Raw genomic sequence first — 24,127 nt, forward strand, 5'->3', positions numbered from 1 at the left:
GCAGGAGTCTTGCAGGTGCACAGCCTCTAAACAATAAACACAGCTAGTGTGCCCATCTGTCAGAAGCATTTTCTGACAGCATGAGCCACACTTTTTGAAACCAGAAACTTTGGCCTCTTTAGACATGTTAATACTATACTAAAAACAAAACGGGGTTTTTTTTTTTTTTTGTTTGTTTGGTTTTTTTTTACAGTTAATGAACAGGAAAGAGAGCCTGTAATTTAAACGGCTGTCTTGGGGGGGGGGGGCTCTCTAATTTAAACGAGTTCAGGGGAAACCGAAGGCCTGCAAGATATGGAGCGATGGCCAGCAAAGCTACAACACACACAAGAAAGGTGATAAGGGATAAAGTACTATATCTAGTGAAAAAAACTAAATAAATTTTTAAGAATAAACAACAATTATTATAATAGAAAAAACTATAGTAAGCCTGAGCCAGTAACGAAGCAACCTCGTAGCTGAAGTGGCAAACGAGTTCTGGGTAGCTGACGCTGGGCATTCTGGGATAAGGGTTTGCCTTGAGCCAGTAAATAGCTCTCGAGGTATAGAAGTAGGCCAAGTCGGAGCCGAGGATCGGCTCCGAACCCAAACAGCAAGAATGAAGGCGAGATGGGACAAATTAACATCAAAGGCTATAGCTGAAAACTATGTACCCACACACAAATTGATTCAGCAATACCCATATTTATGGGGAAACAATAAAATTTAAGTATTTAGGAGTAATGGTTAAAAAGGATTCCATTATGGCAGCTAAGGGTATGTGGGATGAAACTAAACAAACATACAAAAACCTGAGTGATTATAAATAGGGATAGCAAGATATAAGCAGTGAAAACATGTATAGTCCCTTTAGTTTTATATACAGGTCAGGCATATTTTTATCAACGAGAGGAGAAGCTGTAGACTGTAACTAATAAAGAGTTGAAGGATTTTATCTGGAAGGAGAAGAGGGCAAGGGTCAAGTTGGATAAAATGATCATTCCACTAGAACAAGGTGGTTTAGGATTAGCTTATTTGAAAGGATATTTTACAGCTACAAAATTAAGGCTCATATACATAACATAAGCAGAAAGCTATAATTCAAAATGTGAAGGGATAATTATAAAGCAGGTGGAAATTTCAAAGATAAAGAGTGAGTGGAATTTGGGTGCAGAGCCTTAAGGAGAATAACCACAGCTATTCAGAATATTATGTTCATAAAGTATCATAAAATATTCTAAGAACTAAGCCAAAACAAATGGAGAAAGGAGATTTTGCTAGTAGGGATAACTGCAATAAGGAATACAACCAGGAACCAAAATGTATCAATGGTTGGCAAAGAAGCAGGAAGCCCCCATTGTACGTTCATGCAAACTGTTTATTAAAGTAAAAAAAATGTATTATAAAACACACTTAAAATCCACACAGATAAGTGCTTTCGTCCTGGATACCCCTAGTACTTCATCAGATACAAAAAAAAAAATCCAAATACAGATATTTATATAATTCCTGAAAAATAATCACTTGGGGGACAGTTGGCTTTCTTAAAGGAGCTCTGTTCTAAAACAAACATTTCCTTACATCTACATAATATAATTCTAACAAGCAGTTCAAAATAACGAAAGTAAAAAATTGATTCAAAAATATTAGTAATACTCAAATACACTATAAAAGCATTACAGTAGTCAACCCCATTATAAGGAGCAAGTACATTATATAAAAATTGTCCAAAAAATATAAATATATATGTTTATACTTTATCGAATACATGCAATAGTGTAAATTATTTCTAAGTAAAAAAAATATCATACCAGCATAATCGAACCAGCCTAAAAACATATAAAAAAAGCATTAAGGTAAACGCCAAGAAGGAACATGAAAAATTATCTCAAACTTCAATAAATGAGGAAGACAGAGTCAGAAAAAGGATGGTTTTAACGTCAGAGTGATCAAAAAAGTTAACATAAAAAATAGATTTCAGCAGAGCCGCCAAAAAGACAAACACACACACACGACGCACAGTTCATTTTTGCAGAGCCCTCTTTTTTTTTTTTTTAGTAAGCATGCTATATTGCAATTATTTTTAAACCTGGTGACTTAAAGCATTGAATGTAGGTTGCCAGTATAATTCTGTGACTTCCATTTGCACTGTCCAGGTACCTGCCTGTTTATTTAATTGAACCTGTTTAATTATAGTAAATCCAAACTCATGCTCTGAGTTTAAAGAAAGATGTTTTGCAAGTGCATTGCACACCTGTTTTTCACCGACCTTGCTATTGCTTGTACTTATAACCCTCCACTTCACTGTATTTTGCAAATGTATGAGAAAGTGATAAAGTTTGTGAAATGGACCCGAGATCTACTCTTGATCATAGGGCTTGCAAACAGGGTGGTTTTAATACAACTAAAGCAGATATGTTGCTTTTGGTTGGCTTAAAACCTAGAGGTTTTTAAGAGTCATGAAATCAGATAAGGGGCGAGGTGCTCATAATGGAAAAGGCGGAGTATATAAGGAGAACGGAAATGGTGTTAAATATCCAAACTTATGTATTAGTCAGTAGTAATGAGCTGAATCAAGCTTATAAAAAGGTAAAAGGACAGTTAAATGATATGTTATTGATGGTAGAGTGTCAGTTGATGAATACAATTATTTGTTAGTACCTTCTTGTGTAATACCGGCTATTTTTGGGATCCCCAAAATCAATAAGAATGTTAGTGATCCACATATGCGCTCAATAGTGGATGGAAGGAGGTCCCTTACTAACATATATGCCAAGTACCTTGATCACACCCTGAAGCATTTATTGGACAGTGAAAAACAGGTGTGTAAGGATAGCTGGGATTTTTTGGAAAACTTAAACCATGTGGCTTTTCATGAGGGAGACTTGTTAGTTACATTAGATGTGAAGGACCTCTATTCTGTAATCCCCTACCAGCAGGGAATTGAACGATTTTATGATTTTTTTTATAAGAAAATTATATAGAACAAAATAAGATCAATTTGTATGAGGAACTCTTGAAGCTCATTTTAAAACACAATTTTACGTATTTTAAGGTCAAAACCTATTTGTAAGTTGAAGGAGTGGCTATTGGGTCCAACGTGGGGTCCCTGTTTGCCAACATCGTATTCATAAAATGGGAAAATCAGTGTCTTTTAAAGGTGAATATAAGACCTCCTTTAGATTTTACAACTGGCACCTGGATGACCCGTTTTTGGTCTGGAAGGATGGTAGGTATAATCTGGATGTTTTTTTTTTCAATATATTAATCAGACAACTGACTTCTTAGTTTTCACCCTACAGGTGGAAAGGACAGGATTTTATATTTGGATTTACTTTTAGAAAAAGACTATGAAAAAAGTTATATACATGCGGAATTTATAGAAAGCCTACATACTCGAACACTATCCTCCACTATTCTAGCCTGCAACCAAGACAGCAAAAGAGTGCCATAGTCAAAGGGCAGTAAGTGAGGGGGCCGGGATGATCATTAAGGGTGAGAATTTTATTGAAGAATGTAAAACCATGGAGGATATGTTTCTTAACAGATGTTACAGAAAACCTTGACTGAGAGTTTAATGAAGGAGGTTATGCAAAAAAGGCAAAACAAAATATTTGTGCCCTTATTATCTTTGGAGCAATAGCTGAAAGAAAAGAAAAGGCTTTGGAACCTACTCCTTGCCCATGTAAGAGCTCATTTATCAGCACATTTAATATGGATAGCAATCTTATTAAATGGGTATTAGAAAAAAGTGAGCTGTCATTAAGGAAGATATAGATACATATTTAAAACTGGGTGAATGGTAAGTAATGGTCTATAAATAAGGTAGCAGTTCTAAAGATATTTTGAAAAGGTCCGCCCAGTATTTTGCCATTGGTGATAGAAGGGTTGGTATGCGGATATTGCCATTATTGCAAATTAATTAGTGAGGGCAATAAATTTATGATCAGTGGCAAATTGTATTGTACTCAAGGAATATTTAACTGTCTTGACTTCCAAGATGGCTGCACACTGAGTAACAGCTTGTTTCTAGCTCTCCCAGAGTGAAAACAGAAACTCAGCAGAGAAGGCAAGTAGACTTGTGTTTATGGGTAAATTTCAGTAACTGGCTAGTAAGTACATTTCCTGGATGCCAGGAATAAAGAAACACAGAAGTCCTGAAAAAGAATCAGCTACAAAAAGTGAGGAAGAAACACTGCCAGGGTGGAGTTCTGCAGCTGTTCAGCAAAATGTCATGCAACCTTCAGACATGACTTCCAGTTATCTACAGGAAGATACAAAACAACTGCATACAGACCTGGTTAAAATAAACAAAACACTGGTAGACTATATCAACACAAACAACAAAAGGTTGGAACAGCTGGAATAAGCTTTAAAGAAATATTCAGATGAGATGATAAAGCTGCAGAAATCAGAGGCTGAAATGAAAAAAAGGCTGGCTGAGTATGAGATTGCTCAGGAAGAGATGTTTCAAAAAAACAGAATTAGAGAACAGAGCACGTAGGGAAAACCTGAGATTTTTCAGCTATACCTGAGACGCTGGAAGGAACAGATTGCATTCATTTTATGAAAGCACAAATAAGCAATTGGACTGGTATTCCACAGCAGGAACTGTTAGTTGAATGGGCACATCATGTATATGCTCCAAACCTAGCCATAAGAAAGCAACCTAGACCTGTAATAGTAAGGATGAAGTCCTACCAGCAGAAGGAGTTGATTCTAACAAAACTGTAGAAGAAAGACAATATACCAAAAGTGGCAGAGTGTTTGCTGAGAATGATTACTCTTTGTACTCCAGGCTAAAGAGAAGTAAATTCATTCCACTATTTCCACTATTGAGAAAATGCTGAGACTCAGGTGTGAGATTCAAACTGCTGTATCCAGCTGTCTTCAAGGTATTCTTCCCTGGAAGGACAAAATATTTTTTTGATGAAATTCATGCTAAGAAGGAAATACAAAAGTTTGTCCAACACAAATTGAGTTGTGAAACAGAAGGAGATTCTGCTTCTTTTTCTTCTGGTAATAAAGACCACAGAGAGACTGTATCTATGAAACCTTTTTCATTATTTCAATGGAAAATGTTGGAGAGAAGGAAGGGAGCATGAGAGTTGACTAGAAGAATCAAGAGTACATTGGAAATGAATCAGAGACTGGATTTGGGTGATGGAGAAGAGCAGTAATAAAATCGGTAACTTAATGTGGGATTACAATACAGTAATTATATTTGTGACATGTGACAGAACAAGAAAGTGTGGAAATATTGGACTTTTTCGAAATTTGTTTGTTCTGTGGAGGATTCTAAAGTATATTCCCTACCTCATGCTATTAATATTTGGAAAATGATTTAGGGAGGAGAAGAGAGGGGAGAATGCTAAGTAAAGAAAAAACATTCTTTTCTTAATAGTACTATATTTGTGGTGCATGGTTTTCTTTGCATGCTATTTTTAAGTGTAATGGGGATTGGAAACAGATGTTGTTTTTCTTTTTTCTCCCCTCTTCTCTTTTTCCTCTTGTACAGTTTTGAGAAATATAGGGAATGCAGTGATCAAAAAAAACAAAGGTAGTCTGGTTAAAAATGCATGACAAGTTCAAATTAATTTGCATTTTTCATTCTTGCATGAGGAAACGACTTACTAAGGACCTTTGTTTTAAGAGAGAGAGCAAGTAAATGAAAAAGAAAATTGAGTATTATGAGGGTTTTTCCTCTAGCAGTTGCATCTAAGTATGCGAAGTAGTATTTCTGAAGCTGGTCTTCGTGTCTCCATGGAGACAATCTGATAAAGAGAAATGGGGACAGTCTGGTGGAAGGGAATTGGCTGAGGGGAAAGAAAAAAAAGAACACAGGAATTGGCTAGGACACAATTTTCTCTGAAAACAATCAGGGGTTTTCCCAGGTGTGGCAGCTTTAAAGATGATGCAAAATCAATTAGACCTGAAGTAAAGTTTTCTCAGTTTACAATGCATCGGGATATTAATATAAACAGGTGTTTTGTTTTTTATTTTTCACCATGCTCTCTTTTTCTTTGTTCAGTTTTAAGAAATGGATGCACTGCAATGGGGAAAAAAGAGGAGGGGAGGAGATGGGAGGAGAGAGGAAAGGTCTGGGTAAGAGTGTGTGACAAAAGAAAAATCAGTGCACTTTTTCCCATGCTTGTGACTGGGTTAAAACCCTAGGTGTTATCCAGTAACAAGTTTATTACAAAGCATATAAATGAAAAAGAATAATATTGTAAGGCTTTTTTTCTGATAAACAAGATACCCTTAGCAGTTTTATGTCTGGTTTGCATGTCACTTGAAGACAATTTGATAAAGAGAAATGGCTTGGAAAAGTTATTACTGGATGCATTCAGTTGTTTTCTCAACTGGGAAAGCTATAAAGACATACAAAATCAAATAGCACGTACTAGTAGCACAGACTGTACCATGCGACTTAGCATGATTAACCTTTCTTTTTGGTTAAATGTAGCCTCTCTGTGTAGCTATCAACTTAGAACTTGTGTTCTTATTAGGAAGCCAAAACGTCAGTATTTGAAGATGTACTTAGTTTTGTGTTATTATTATTAAGTTAATAGGTTTTGGGGGATTTGTTTGTTCTGTTTGAGGGCTTTCAAAAAAACAAAAGGTTATGTAAGATGTGACATAACCACAAGTGGATATGACAAGATACAACTGTATAAAAGACCAACCTGCCAAACAATATATACATGTAACAAAAATTGGAACTAGACATTTAACAAAAAAGCAGTTATAATTAAAAGGTAGTAATAATAACTATACAAGAAAATGATGTTTTCTGTAATGTCTTTCAATCTGAATGGTCTTACAGATAAACATAAAAAATATAGAGTAGTGAATTATATTAAAAAATGTAGAGTGCAAATAGCTGTGCTCCAGGAGACACACCTGGAAAGAACTGAACATGTGAATTTGATAAAGAAAGGTTTTTAGAATGGTTATTCATCGGAATATCTGGGGCAAAGGAAAATAGGAGTACTTATATTAATTGCAAGAGGACCTCCAATAATGATAGAAGAAGGGAAAAAAGATAATGGAAAATACATAGTACTAAGGGGCTACTGGCTAGGGAGGAGGATTACACTGGCATGCATTTACATCCCCCTTAAAACTGCTATAATGGAGCTTAAGAAAATTTTGTAAGAAATTATCAGCTTTCAGCAAGGAATATTACTTGTAGGTGGTGACTGGAAGTTGGTTTACAAAAGTGAAGATTTATCTGGGGGGGCCTAGAGGGGAAATATAACAAAGAAGGGCCGATTTTTGAAGAAATTTATGAAAATGTTTCTCATAGAAGATGTGAATTAATATTAGGAGTTCAGAGTGAATTTGCATATCACTCATCAAGATACAAAAACTCGGCTAGGCTAGAAAGATTTTATCTCTCACAGGAGCATGTGCACTTAATTGAAGGTCTTGAAACAAACCCAGTAACTGTTTCAGACCATGTAGTCAAGGAGAGGCAGGCTAGCAAGTATGGTAGGTGCACGGGCCAGACAAACTGTAGCATACATAAACAAAGAAAGCCAGCACCTTGGAAGCATGAAGATTTATTGGAACCAGACCAGTTTCAGCATAAAGCTTTCATCAGTGGTACATCTCAAATAGCAGTAATAACCTTGCAATAAATAATTAATCTAATTAGGTATCTATGACATCATTTCCTGTCCAAAACAAAATTATTCTGATACCAAATAATAGTCAAAAAAACAATGTGGAACCAAATAAAAATCCATCTAGAATAAGTCTTTTATTCCCCTTTATGCTTTTCATTAATATTTTAATATACTGTTTTTTGTTCTCTGTTTAAGAACTGTTGTGCTCTTCATGTAAACCACAAAGTACTGAATCATACCTAATGGTATCCAACTCATGATAGGAAGGGAAAAAGTTACAATTTATCATTTAATCTACTGACACTGAATCCACATACATTAGTGATTCCCCTAATTCCAAGAGGGGCCGGGGTCCAGAATACCCTTTAGGGGTAGGAGGCAGGGGGGAGGTGTAAACATAGGGATACAAACCATAGAGGATATTTTTCAATCAATAGTGAAATAAATCTGGAATGCTCAAATGTGCATAACATTTCAAAACATGTTTTATCATCTGAAGAGGAAACAGTGTTGAATAAAGGTCTTGATTTTATCACTGTTTTTTTGTGGATGAAAGCATTTTTGTTTCTGATATGTTATCTTTTTGTAGCAAGATTAATCTAAAATTGTTTTTCGGCCAACAGGATCAATCTCAAAGATCTACTGATTTTAGATTCCACAAATCTAATTTCAGTCCACCCATGGACAAACATGTTGCCATTTTCCAACAGGCAGTGATTAAGGATTTGCATTGCCATTTAGGCTTCTTAAATATTATCAGACATAATTTGACAAAGGCAGAACAAAAGGCTCTTATTCTTAGGACTAACACTGACATTTCCATTCTACCAGCAGATAAGGGTGGGGCAGTGGTGATCATGGACTCCAGTTATTACTGGGCCAAGGGAAGTAGACAATTGTCCAACCCTCAGCATTATATGAACATGCCCACTGACCCAACTCCAAACTTTAAAAAAGAAATTGACAATTTTTTGCAGGAAGCTGTTGAGGAGAGAATTAGTGTTAAAACCAAACTACAATTAATGATCAATGATCCAGGTAAACAATATCTGTACTTACTGCCCAAAATTCACAAATCTTTGAATACGCCACCAGACAGGCCTATTGTTTCGGGCATAGGCTCCCTCATGGAACCGTTGTCGGCATTTTTGACTAAATACTTGAAATCGCTTTTGCCATATGTCAGAGCCAGATTAAAGGATATGACAGAATCTTTACAAATTGTATCTGAGTCTCAATTGGAACTGCATTGGTTGATGTGTACCCTGGATGTTAAATCACTCTATACCAGCATTCCACATTGGGCTGGACTAACAGCATTAGCATTTTGGCTAAACAAGATTAACATCTATAGCCCAGGTTTTAAGACATTGCTCATTTGTATGGCCAAGCATGTCCTTACCAAAAATGTCTTCTATTTTCAACACGAGTGCTACTGGCAAATTCAAGGCACAACAATGGGGGCATCTTTTGCCCCAATATATGCTGATTTTATATATGGGATATGTGGAGGAGCACATTATATACAATGAACTACACAATCTGCATTTGCCAGAGATTGACATATGGAGACAATTTTTGGATGACTGTTGGCTTGTATGGAAAGGAGGCAGTGAATATCTGGAGGAATTCATTGAATATATCAGTGGAAATAAATGGGGGGCTGAATTTACAGTAAGTCATCACATAAATGAGATTCACTTTCTGGATGTTCATCTACAGCATCAAGCAGACACGTTACGAACCACTGTTTACCGAAAATATCCACAATACAACAGCCTGTTACATGCCACCAGTCTCCACCCCAAACATACCATAAATAACATTCCAAAATCCCAGTTTTTGCGTTTGAAGAGAATTTGCTCTTCACAGCAGGATCTTACACAATCCCATCATGATTTAGCTAACAGATTTCTGGCTAGGGGATATGGCAAACAGAATGTTAACTCGGCCATGCAATGGGCTAAAAACCAATCCAGGAATACATTATTAGAATATAAACATCAACCTAGGAAGGATAACAAGGACACCTTGAGAATGGTCACCACATTTGGTAGGAACACAGCACATCTTGTCGATGTCATTGACAAACATTGGAACATTTTGAAGATCAATGAACAGTTGGATTAAATTTTGGGGGACAAATGCCTATTTTCTTACAGGTGGGGAAAAACTTTAGGTTCCCATTTTTCTCACTACAAAAGAATCATGCATCAGGAAGCGACTTATCACCAAACAACACTAACAGGGGAGAAATTGGTTGGTTCTTACCCTTACGGACATTGTACCTTCTGCAAACATGTTTTCAAAATGAAAACCTTTACCAGCAAAAACACTGGACGTGTGTGCAACATTAACTGCTTCGCCAACTGTGGAACAGATTGGGTCATATATTTGGCCACTTGCACTTGTCAAGCTTTCTATGTGGGCCAAACTTCTAGACAATTTAGATTTCGAATGTCAGAACATTTTGGGGATATTAGGAATGCCAGAGCCACCAATGCTCTTTACAGACATTCACTGATTCACCATACAGCGAAATTTACTTTTACAGTCATTGACAAAATATCAGGCAATAGATCCTTTAAACAGGGTGGCATAATGTATTAAACATGAAAGAAAGGAAATGGATTGTAAAATTGGGTGGTCTATTCCCACCTGGATTAAATGATAAATTGTAACTTTTTCCCTTCCTATCATGAGTTGGATACCATTAGGTATGATTCAATACTTTATGGTTTACGTGAAGAGTACAGCAGTTCTTAAACAGAGAACAAAAAACAGTATATTAAAATATTAACAAAAAGCATAAAGGGGAATAAAAGAATAATTCCAGATGGATTTTTATTTGGTTCCACATTATTTTTTGTGCCTATTATTTGGTATCAGAATAATTTTGTTTTGGACAGGAAATGAGGTCATGGATACCTAATTAGATTAAGTATTTATTGCAGGGTTATTACTGCTATTTGAGATGTACCACTGATGAAAGCTTTATGCTGAAACCGGTCTGATTCTAATAAATCTTCATGCTTCATGCTTCCAAGGTGCTGGCTTTCTTTGTTTATGTATATTTCAGACCATGCCTTATTAATAACAAAAATAAAATTGCAAGGTAATGAAATAAAAATGAGACACTGGTGCTTTCCCACCTATCGGTTGAAAAGAGAGGAATTCAAGGAATGGGTTTTGATATTAATTCAGTTGCTAATAGAGAAGATAGACTATTCTTCTGAAAACATAGCTATGGAATGGGATAAAATTAAAGTGGAGTTTAAAACTATGGTGGAAATAAAAGAAAGGGAGATATGGTTAAACAGTATCAAGAATTATTTAGAGGGATTAACAAATGTTTAAGTATTGCAAAGTAGGGGGAATCTCTCAGAACAAGAAAAGGAGCAACTGCAGAATGCTAAACAAAAAGTAAGGGATTACTTTGACAATATGCATGAGTTTTGAAAGATTGCAGTTAAGCACCTGTTTTTTTGATAATTCTAGAGCACAAAAATTTTTAGCACAACTCAGGCACCAGAAAGTGGAAAGGGATGTCACTAAGCTTAGGGAACATATAACAAGGAAGAAAACAAGAGACACTGTAGAAGTATTAGAAATATTTTGGAAATTTTATGAAAGTGTGTGTAAGGCAGAGAAATATGGAAATGTTTATGGAAGAATTAAATATTTCCAGGTTAGAGCTATATGAGGCTCAATTGCTAACAGGATAGGAAGGAATAAGATAAAAATGGCTATGTATAATCAATCTTCCAGAAAGTCCCCAGGAATATATGGTATTCCTGTGCAAGTTTGGAAGTTAGGAGGGGGAAAAAACTGATAAAGATCTGGAAGGTCTTAACAGTAATTTAAGAGGAGGAGAAGTACCAGCATCCTGGAAGAAGGTGGTGGTAATGATAATATCTAAAGAGGGTAAAGATCCATCGGATCCAGCTTTATGCTGGCCCATTTCAATACTAAACCATGATTATAAAGTGTTTATGTCTATATTGGCCAAAAGAATGGCAAAAGTGATACCAGAATTGATAGATATGGATCAGTGTGGTTTTGTGGAGGGGACATTTGATAATATTAATAGTACACTGATGATCCAGAGGGAAGCAGAATGTAGGAAAATACGTGATTCAAAGATGGCCGCCGTTCTTTAAACACTGCAAAACTACAGCTCTCCAGATATCAGAAACAAAAATCAACCCTGTGGATATATCACAAGATTTTATATGCTAATTGGCAGCAATAACTAAAGTACTAACATCTATCTTCGCTTCTGAGAAGGAAAAATAGAGAAAAAATATTTTCTAACAGCAGGATTGGAATTGATGGTCAGCCTGACTCTGAACAGAGCAACAAACAAAGGAAATACTTATCTCTCAGTTGAAACCTTACATCTGGTATAAATACGTTTACAGTGTATCAAAATGTCAAAAGAAGACAAAACTATGGAAATCACAACTTCTAAAACTAAACTATCTGCCTTGCAATCTCCGGAAAAAGAAGCTTTTTTAAAAGACAGAAAACAGTTACACAAAGGGAGACTGTAAAAACAGGAATAACAAACAAACCAGACCAACCGGTCAGCATGGAGGAAATTAAATCAGCACTGTTACCTATTCAAGAAGCCTTAAAAGATTTATCAACACAAATGCTTACGTTTAGTGCCACATGTAATCAGATTTTGGAAAGGATGGATAAATCAGAAACCAGAATAGCTGAAAGTGAGGATAAAATAATTATGCTTACAAAAAAACAGACTCTCATGATGCAGACATCCAAACCATGCAAAATAAAATTTTAGACCTGGAAGCAAGATCCAGACGGAATAATATAATAATCAGAGGAATTCCAGAAACAATTCAGTACAATGATCTGAATGCTACCATAATGCAAATACTCGAAACACTGTTCAAGGACTCTGATAGTGTTAAACAGATTGTTATAGAAAGAGCACATAGAGCTATCAGAGAATCATTTGCTTCAAATGCACCTAGACCAGTCTACATCAAAATTCTGAATTATCAAGATGCTAGCAAAATACTGCTAACTATTAAAAAGAATGGTGGATCTATCATTTGGCAAAATAACAAAATTTCCATGACACAGGACTTACCAGTACAAATAAGACAATCCAGGCAAATGCTAGCTCCATATTGCAAGTTTTTGATTGAAAAAAATATCAGATTTCAAATGAAGTATCCAAATACTTTAATTTTCACAGTGGATGGTATTAAATATTCAATAAACAGTAAAAAAGAAGCAAAACCTACCTTTTTGAAGCTTTTCAAAGCACTGCCACCTTCAGAAGTTTGATCAAGCATCCAGGTCTTCTTTCAGCATCAGACAGACTGGGACTCCATAACTACAATGATCTGAGGCTTTAACTCTTTGTTTGTTCTTTTTTTTCTACCAGGCCCTGGGAAACTCGTGATTACATCCTTATCTCGAAATTCCAGCGTGTCCACGATGTTTTTCCAAAGATTTATGGCTCCTACGAGTGTAAACAAGCCACGAGGTAACAGGAAGTCCTTTGGAGGATGCAGGGGGACTGATTTCAACGTAGTGCATCCAGGAGGTCCGTCCGCGAAATGGTTCCCCCATCGCGAATTCGAAATGAAGAAAACAAGCTCAGCAAGCAGGAAGGACTATAGAGAAGCTGTAGAAACTGTTTGGAATTAAAAATGAAGCTTCCTGGACTTATTTGGAGGGTAAATGGCTTCTGTATGCTATAAGGAAATGTACAGCTGTACAGGTAGGAAATGCTATTGTAATGGGTTGGTTAAAATAGAAGGGTATTGCTTTGTATAGTGATAGAATCTGGTAATTATGTCTCTTATTTCTTTTTTTTTTCTTCCTAGATAGGGTTTTTTTTTCTTTTGTTTTTTCACTTTTAATTAGGAAAATGTATGTGTATGCTCTGTTCAATAAAATAACAGGATGATGTTAGTATAATAAATGTTATGAAAAACTGTGAACTTGAAATGTTTAAAATGGTACATTTAGGTTGTCCTTCTCTTTAGTATTTTTAAATATATTTTATAGGGATACAATTATTTAGTCAAATGCTTTGTGTAGTACAGTTGTTATTGTTACTTAGAGTATGTTACAAGTTTTAGCAGACTGTTACCTTTGGAGAAGGACAACTACCTAAAACAGTTAGAACATTTAAACAAAAATAACCTTAGGACTGTATTGTTATGTTTAACAACTGTTTCCTTTCTCTGGAATTAATAATTAATAGTGTATATGACAAGAAGTTAAAATGTATTATTCTCATTGCTGAGTATTAATATTGTGAGCGATTAGTTAAACTGGATTTTCACACAACAATTAGTAAATGTGTTTGACTATATTAAGTATGTCCAGAACTGTAGTTAGGTAATTAGTAGTGTTTATTAGGGAATGTTTGGATTAAGCTTTGTAGATTTAGAGATAGTGGTTGTAGGTTTTTTGCATAAGGTTTTTGGGTTAATTTGTAGAGTTAGAAATTTAGATAAACAGAGATATTCAAAGGATGTGAAAAACCTATGTACATCCTGGTCCAGAGGAATAGTGTATAAGCACTGGGTAGGGATGGGATGTCAGATTTGCTTCCAAATAATCTATGGTATGTTAATACACTGTAATCTAAGGTTGTCTCTCAATAGTAGGAATAGGACTACATTTTTGAGGAGCTACAGATGTGGATAATAGAATCTTGGAATGTTAAAGGACTCCAGAACATGAAAAAAAGGAAGCTATTTTTACATTTGTTTTTCCAATCAAAAGCAGACTTTATTTTATTGCAGGAAACTCATTTGACTAATGATCAGTGGGATATACTGAAGAATAAGAAATGGATTAGGGAGATAGTGGCGGCGGAAGGGACAACGAAGAGTGCAGGAGTGGCAATTATAATTAAAAACCGATACCAAGAAAAAATATTAGATGTCAAAATAGATAAAGAGGGAAGGTGGTGTTTAGTGGTTCTGATATCTAAGTTCTATGATAAACCTATATTACCCATGAATATATATGCCCCCTCTACTAATCAGCACCATTTTATAACTTCACTTTACTCCATTTTACAACAATATAATAACTGTTATATATTAATGGGAGGTGAATGGAATTTGTATCAAGATCCCAAGTTGGACAAATTTGGGTCATCCAAAGCTTTTAATAAACAGGCAATGATAGCATTGAATTAATTTAAAACTGATTTTAAACTATACGACCCATTTATACATACACACACACAAAAGAAAGCAGAGAATTTTACTTTTTACTCAAGCTGCCATAAAATGTGGTCGAGAATTGATTTTTTTTTTATTTCGGAAGTATTGATATCTGCTGACCCATGTGTTTCGACCCAAGCCAGACAATTATCGGACCACTCAAAGATCACACTAACACTAAACAATAATAATATGAGTAATAGGAGACTTCGAGGATACAATTGGTCTTTAAATCCATATTTACTAAGGAAAGAGGACATATTGAAAGAAGTTAGAGACACTTGAACAGTTACTTCATAATTTTCTTAAAAACAGACATCCAGTTGATATAGAATGGGCTACAACCAAAGCCCAAATAAGAGGGATTTTTCTTCAGAAAGCTACTTACTATAAAAAAATGCAAAATAAGGAACTATTAGACTTGGAAACCAAAATTAAGTCACTAGACCAGGAGTTAATGAGGAACTATAATAAACAAACAGAAATAGACTTATTAAAGTGTCAAAAAGAACTGTTTTTACTACACAATAGTAAACTGTCATTTTATGAACAGAGAAATTTAGTGAAATACTGAATCATATTCAGACTCCCTCAAAAGCATTAGCACGCATTATTAACCAAGCGAAATCAACATTATTAATATCAGAAATAAACTATAATAATAGAACATATACTAATAAGGCAGATATCATGAATACTTTTGAAAAATATTTAATCAGGTATATGGTGATCAGCAGACAATTTTACCAGATAAAGTTAGGAAAGATTTCTTGCAGAAGATCATATTCCCGAATATTGATAATGAGTCCCATAGGGATTTAATTAAACCAATTTCAGCGGAGGAGGTAGCAGAGATAATTAAAAAGCTGAGACCACATAAAGCTCCAGGCCCGGATGGATTGACCTCTGAATTTTATAAAACTTTTAATGAGATTCTGAGTAAAATACTTTCACAGACATTTAATTATATAATTCAGAATAAAATCAATGATCCTCACTTTAATGCTTCTAAGACTATTTTGATACCGAAAGAAAAAAGTGACGCTAAAAACCCAGATAATTACAGACCCATTTCACTATTGAACATAGACATGAAAATTATGACATCCATCCTGGCAAATAGACTGAAAAAGGTCACAAATTTATTAATATCAGAGGAACAGGCGGGATTTATGGATGGGAGACAGACCACTGATAATACATTAACGCTTCACACATTAATTTCATATGCCAAGTACAAAAATCTCAATATTTATGCACTCATAATTGACGCACAGAAAGCATTTGACAGAGTTAACTTGGTATACCTGTTTGATATGTTATCATACTTTAATATACTTTCGGATTTCATTCTAACATTAAGGAAAATATATAATAACGCATATACAAATATATTTATCAATCAAGAATGCTCTAAAAGAATACAAATTAAAAATGGTACCCGACAAGGGTGCCCATTATCTCCTATTTTGTTTAATCTTTATTTGGAACCATTATTTTTACACATTAAACAAAATGTTTTTTACAATCCTCCTACACTATATGGTATGAAAATAAATATGGCTGCTTTCGCAGACTATTTAAATATATATTGTACCACACCAGTGTCAGACACCGAGAAAATATGAAAAGCAATAGAAGACTTTGAGAAAATCTCTAATTATAAACTGAATTTTAAGAAATCCAAAATATTCCCATTAAAGACTCCTACACCTTTTTCATTGCTACCATTGATAGGACAAGTATTGACGGAAGAAAAAACAAAATATCTGGGTATTGTATTTTCAACTGATAATAAAGATTTTTTTATAAACAGTGTTAAGTCAACTTGGGATCAGATAACATTGGACTTGAAAAGATGGAGTAAACTGAAACTACCAATGATGGCAAGAACTGCAATTATCAAAATGAATGTTCTTCCCAGAATATTATATATACTTAGAGCTACACAACTTAGAATCACGAGGACATTTTTTAAACAGCTTCATATAGGACTAGGGAGATTTCTTTGGGAACCTAGGAAAACGAGGATAGCATATGAGTAAAACTGATGGCTCCAAAGAATAGAGGAGGTTTAGATTTACCAGATTTTGAAACTTATTACTTAATTAATGCCAACAGAATCTTAAGGGTGATTCATTTTGATAGAGGCTGTCTGAAATGGGCGCCAAAATGGCTGGTCTTAACCTACAGACATGTAACTAAAGTGGGAATTAACTGTAAAGCTCTACCCTTTCTGAATAGAGGAACACTCAGTAAATATGACTTAATGGAACATATTAAAAGTTACGTAACTTCAATTCAAAATCTTTTTACCTCATTAAACCTACTAAAATATATGATGGTGTTTCAACCATTTCACAAAAACCCAAATTTAGTAATTGGGAATAAGTTGATAGACTTACAAAAATTCCCCCTAATAAAGGATTTAATTGTATTGGATCTCTACCCCTTTCTTGGGGTATCAGTTCACAATATTTTAAAAGAGAAAAGTCTTCCTATTTCCTATCTAATTATCATGAGACAACTTAAAGATCTGGCTATAAATTATTTTAATAACTGATTTTAATGAAGAGGAATTAAATATATGTCGTAATCTGTGGGAAGCTCTGATACAAGATAAAAAATATATAACTACTTCATATAAACTGATAAAAGAGATGAAATATGATAAACATATTCTCTTATCAAATTATTGGAGGGAAAAATTAATATTAGTTGACGACAGTAAGATCTTGGAAGCATTTAATCTAACATTAAAGTCTGTGTCCCTTCAGAAATTACTATTCACACAATTGATGATATTTAACAATGCCTACTATACCCGTCTTATTCTTCATAAATTTGACTCAAAGAACTCGCCTAAATGTCCATATTGTACAGACCAGACAGCTGACTTGTTTCACATGTTTTGGAGTTGCAAATGCATTTTTAAACTTTGGAATTCATTAAAACTTCAATTACAGAAAATGGGATACCAGCATTCAACACTCTCTTGGGAATTTATGATCCTACATATTCCTCCAGATAACTTAGATAAATCAAAAAAGATCATAATCATGAATATTTGTTTATTAATGAAACTATACATAGCTTCAAACTGGTTGAACCCGACTCAGACATCTTGGGAAAATTTTAGAATATTAGCAATCAGACACATATTAGCACATAAATTGTTAATCAATGACCATAAGAAAAGCATAAATAATATAAAAATATGGGAGCAAATCTTCAATATTGTGTTGGCCTAGGGGTTCTTATCCACTATTACTCAGGTCACATATTTATAAGACTGATTCAATCTTAGATTTGACATAGATAGTAACAATAATACAGACTGTTGACTTTTTCATGTTGTATTTCTTTTTTAATAATTTGTATTAATATATAATGTTTATGTAACTTTTGGAAGCAATCATGTATATATTTACAGTGTGTAGTTATGTAATTGAAAAACAATAAAAGACGGATTATTGAAAAAAAAAAGAATGTAAGAAAATACCACTTTTATTGGTGGGTCTTGATGCAGAGAAAGCATTTGAAAGAGTAGACTGGGACTTCATGAGCAGGGCAATGGAAACATTTGCTTTCCCTGATACAATTATAAGGTTGATTAGAAGAATATATAAGGGATCTGAGGCACTAATTAAGGTGGGTGGGGTCCTCTCCAATAATTTCTGCTTGAGTAGAGGAGCCAGGCAGGGTTGCCCACTTTCCCCTTTGTTGTTTGCATTATATTTAGAGCCAGTGGCAAAGAAAATAAGAGATTCAGAAATTCAAATATATAATTGGTAAGGTAGTCAGGAAAAGTTGGCTCTATTTGCAGATGATATTATTTTATACATGACAAAATCAAAAAGGGATGTTGGTGGTGTGGAACATTTTAAGACCATTTAAAATCTTCTTTGGATGTAAAATTAATGAAGCTAAAACAAAGGCAATAGCTGTAAATTATGCACCCATACACAGATTGGTCAGACAATATCCATATTTATGGGGGCATGATAAAATGAAGTATATAGGAGTATGGGTTAGAAATGTGGAAAGAGTCTAAACAGAAGATAATACAAAAATTGAGAAACTGGAAGCTTTGTTATATAGATATGGATATTAAGATATAAGTCATTAAAATGTTTTAAGTGTCTTTAGTCTTATACATGGGTCAGGCATATTTTTATCAACTAAAGAAGTTGTCGTAGCAATTAAAAAAAGTTGAAGGATTTTATCTGGGAGGGGAAGACAGCAAGAGTCAAGTGGGATAAATTGATTCTTCAAATAGAACAAGGCTGACTAGGATTACCCAGTTTGACAGGGTATTTTACAGCAACACAGTTAAGGCTCTTGTACATAGCACAAGCAGAAAACTATAATTCAAAGTGGAAAGGAATGATCCTGATACAATGAGGAAGCTCAAGAAATGAGGAGAGGTTGGGATTTTGGACTCTTTAGAGAACAACAAAAATCATATAAAGTATTATATTCATAAAATAGCAGGGAGTATTCTAATAATCAAACTAGCATGAGAATGGAGAAAAAAGATTTTGCCGACAGGGATGACTGTGGTCAGGGATACAGATAATAGGCAAGAGGGTGCTGGAATTTATGGGAGAAAACTGGCAAAGGAACCAGGGTATTATGAGCAAATAACTAGAAAGGAAAAGTAATAGAATGGGAAGATGCCAAGAATTTATTTGGAATGCAGTTTAGAGATTGCCTTCTCTTTCCAGGATTGATATCAGAGTATAGGCAAAGAGAAAGAAATACGGTGCTCCTGAATGAAACATCAGTACTGGTAAAGTTTGTAATATAATCTTGAACAGAAGCTGCCATTAAAAAAGGAATAATTAGTAAGGTATATAAAATATGGCATGGTAATTATAAGAATCAATCATAGGAGCTTAGAAAGCATTAGGAAGAGAGACTGGATAAGCAATTCACAAAGAGACAATGAGAGGATATATGTATATCTCCCAAATATGCAACTAAGTCTAGAAGATTTAGGATCTTTGTCTGGAAGTATTTACATGGGTATTTTTGTACTCCAAGTAGACTCCAAAGTATTTTTCCTCAGACAAACAGCAAATGTTGGAGGTGTGATGGGGAAGAAAGAAGTAATTAGGAACATATTTTCTGGGAATGTAATGCGTCGGCAGACTTTAAAGATTCCCTGCAGACTCCTGTGTCAGAGATGCTGAGTGAGCAAATTGGTGTAACTAGGAAAATGATTTTTCTGAGCTATGGTATAGAATCTGAATTGCCTAGACATAGTAAGGCCTTGCTGAGTCTAATTATGGTGGCTGCCAAAAAGCAATTACTAGAAAATGGAAATCAGAATCTAAACCAACTGTACAAGAAGTAGTGAATATAGTAACAGAGATAAAACAACTGGAATCTTTGAAAAACGGTAGGAGCAAATTACACAGGAAAAATGGATATTGTGGGAACAATATATACAGGGGAGGAATGAGGTTTAAAACAAGGCAGGACTTGAATGAGCTGTGTAATGTTTGACAATAATTGGGTAGATTATAAGTGATGTATAATGTTTGGAATTAGGATTATGTCAGTATGGTTTGTGATGTAAAATGCTTGCATCTAGGATTATGTCAATACGGTTTGTTTTCATTAATATAAATGTGTGATTGTCTGTGTCATAAGTGGTTTATAGGTGTGTACTAGGCTAATGGCCCTGGGGCCTTTACAAGCCTAGCAATAGGATTACCCTGGCATAGTGCCACCTGACCTTAGTTCCCAGTGCCTCTGTCAAGTAGAGCAACTGGTGTTATCTCCTGGGTGAATCTTCTGTTTCCCATCCACTCATCAAGATTTCTCTTGAAGAGGGTCAGCGAGATGTATGGGAAGTCTGTTCCATAGCATGGGTATTCTCTGGGTTATGAACCTGTCCCTCCAGCATGTTCTGTTAATTGTGGTAATGAGGTTGAGGTCTCTGGTGAGTGTGGTGTGGAGGGATTGGGATTTCTTTAGATGTAGCATTTCTAACAGAGCTGGGTCAGACATAGTTTTGTAAGTCAAGCAGAGATCACCTCTAAGTAGGCGATATGAGACAGAGAATAGTTGGAGTTTTTTTAGTCTCTCCATATAGGCAAGTGTTTAAGGCCTAGGACTCTCTTTGCATGGTGCTTTGGAGGCCTCTCCAGTTGTTGCAGGCGTCTAGTGAGGTAAATGCCAAATGGGCCATTGTACTTGATGACTGACCTAATGAGGGAAGAGTAGAGGGAGACAATGACCTCTTTCTTCCTGGATGCAAAACCCTTAGTGCCACACAGAAGGACTTTCTTACCCAGTGGCAATGTGGTGATCAAAAGAGAGGTTGCTGTCAACCTGTGTTCCCAGATTTCTTGTAATGTCTTCTGTGTTCAGTGGACTACCATCAATGTGGTAATTCATGGGAACCAGGTTTTTCCCCAAAGGGAGTGATGACACATTTTTTTGGCATTGAGCTTAAGGTCATGGTTCTGACTCCAGTCACTGGTCACAGTGAGGCCATTCTGTAGGATGTCAACATCACTTGGGGAGTTAATAATAGCTCCCAACTTGCAATTGTATGCGTACTTTGTCAGCCAGAGTCCCTTTGTGTTGGCCTGGACTTCAGAGAAGTAGATACCAAACAGGAGAGGACCCAGGACTGAACCCTGTGGGACTTCACTCGTGACTAATCGTCAGTCTGACTTGGAGTCAGCTACTTTCACACTGTGGGTTCTATCTGAGCCAGTTTGCAATCCACCTAGTGATATAGGGGTTGATGCCAAGCTTAGTGAGTTTTTCTATGATTCCTGAGTGGGGAATGGTATCAAAAGCCTTGGCCAGATCAAGGTAGGCTGTATGAACCACTTTGCCTTCATCCACAGCTCTGGTGACTTACTCAAAGAAGTCGACCAAGTTGAGCAAGCATGGTCTACCCTTCACAAAACCAAACTGTGTGGGATCCACAGTTTGGAGATTCCCTATATCCTTGTTTATTAGGTCCATGATGATGTGTTCCATAGCTTTGTATATTAGCCTCGTCAGGCTAATGGGGTGATAGCTCCCGGGGTCTGTAGTCTCTCCTCCTTTGTGGAGAGGGATAACTGTAGCAGTGCGCCATTTGGCAGGGACAAAGCCTGAGGTGAGGCTGTGATTGATCAGAGTACACAGGTGAGGTGTCAGTTCACTCTGTAGTTCATGTAGAACACAACCAGGAGTATTTTCAGTTCCCATAGAAGCTTGACCTTGAACAGTGCTGTTTTAATCTGTGCAGCAGTAATACTGGGTGCCTGGCAATCTACTGGCATTGTGATTGCTCCTTTGGGGGGAGGGGGGGTAAAGTTGGCACTGAATCTGTTGGCCAGTATACTGGCAATATCTGTTGGCTCGGTATATGAGATACCATTGTGCAGTAGCTCAGAGCAAATTTGGGTATTGGCATGGAGATTATTTACATAACTATAGAAGGCCTTGTGGTTGTCTTTACTGTCTGCTGCAGTTCTGTTTTCATACCTAGCTTTAGAGGGTTTGATGAGGAATCTCAACTTTTTGTTGAGGCAGCTAAGGGATTTTTTCCAGGCTTGGGACTTCACCTTATTCCACATCAGTTTTCTCCTTCTATTGTAGAGTTTGTTTATGGCAGGGGACCACCAGATTGGCTTCCTTTTTTTGGAGGAGAGTGTCTTGGTTCTATTGGGTATGGCGAGATCCATGCATTTGTGTAGGTGTTTGTACAGTGCATTGGTGTATGATTCTGCAGTCACGCAACTATTCTCCATTTGCATGGGTGCCGTGAAGTTAACCACCTCTGTTTTTAGGATCCCAGAGATAGCTTTGGAGAAGTTTTTCATAGTGGTTACCTTTGCTGGGGGGTGGGAGGGATGTGGATTTCCAAGGTGACTAGTTGTGGTCGGATCTAACCAGGGAGGAGCTGACTATTGGTGTAGAGCAACGGTCACCCAAGGATGTTGCTACCTCTAGTGGGGGTAAGAACGAGCTGGTCCAGGGCATTGGAATTAATGAACTCCAGTAAACGTTGGGCAAGTGTACTGGTATATGAGTAGTTTACCCAGTTAATGGAGGGGTGGTTGAAGTTGCCTAGTAAGAGAGTGTTAGGTTGGACCCTAATATTCTCCAGGGTGCTTAGGAACATGGGAATGTGAGTCTTGGGACATGGTTGGGGACCTGTAGCAGGCTACGACCTGAATTTCTGTCTTACCCAGTGATAGCTGCATGTGAAGTATCTCTGATGCATTATGTTGGGCTACCAGCCTGGTGGTGTGCGCATCCTTTATGAATACGGAGACACCACCACCTTTGGAGCTTTGGTCAAAGTTCTGGGGCCAAAAGGTGTGGAATGAGTTATAGCCCGGTAGTGCAGGGGTGCTTTCTGCTGCCTTGAACCAGGTCTCTGTTACAGCACAAATGTTGATGTACTCCATTTTAAGGAGTGCCTTGAGTGAGTGCATTTTAATTTAGACTTCTAGCGTTGAGCAACATGACTCTGATTGCATTTGTTTGTAGCTGTTACGGTGGTAATTTGGTCTGTGGAACACTGCCTAAAAAAGGCACAGTAGGGGTGGCAAGAGCCTTGGCAGGTATCCGGAAACCCTGGGGTGACAGATGCAGGCCATCTCTGGAAAAGCATTGAGGTCTGTCAGTCATGTCATTCCAGGCAGACAGATACTGGATCCCCATAGAATGACACCAGAAACTTAGCCAGTTGTTGAAATTAGTCATTTTCTGCTTGTACAGTGGTATCATTCTGGGTGATGGTAGGATGCTGCTTAAGGCTAGGGTCATACCCGCCTGGGCTTCGTAATCTGAGAGCTCCTCCATGTCTCTTTTCATATAGTCCAGGGAGGTACGTCTCGGGTCATTCACACCCACATGTACAATGATAGAGTCATATTTGTACCTGTTGTTGAGTGATCTGAGTGCATGCGTTATGTGTTGGATCCTGGCACCTGACAGGCAGCTGACTTACTTTCTCCTTATTCAGCTTAGTGAGTGGGACGTGTGCCTCACTATCGAGTCACCTATGACTAGTGTGTTGGGCATGCTGTTTTGCCTTAGGGGCTTTGGTTGAGTGGCATACTGTTTAGGAGATTTATGTGTCTCGTGATTACTATTGTGTTGTGGTGGTCGAGTGTGGCTTTGCTGCTTGGGTAGATTTTTATTGAGAGCCTCCGCGAAGGTGGGTGTGTGGTTTGTGTTTTTATGTGAAGGCAGTGCTGGTGTATGTTTCAGAGGGCTATGTGTTCTGTGTGGTGTGGTGCAACTGTTGACCTTCTCCTCTTAACCAGCTAT

General features: G+C 36.4%; 1 protein-coding gene across 1 annotated transcript in view; it reads left to right on the forward strand.

Annotated features, from left to right (window-relative positions):
* The window catches only part of TTBK2 (tau tubulin kinase 2), a 2,201,340-nt gene that overhangs the window by 1,849,987 nt on the left and 327,226 nt on the right, over window positions 1-24,127 (forward strand). The window lies entirely within an intron of this gene.

The sequence above is a fragment of the Protopterus annectens genome, chromosome 6.part0 (assembly GCF_019279795.1).
Source record: "Protopterus annectens isolate FY-2018-M chromosome 6.part0, PAN1.0, whole genome shotgun sequence".
Classification (NCBI taxonomy): Eukaryota; Metazoa; Chordata; order Ceratodontiformes; family Protopteridae; genus Protopterus; species Protopterus annectens.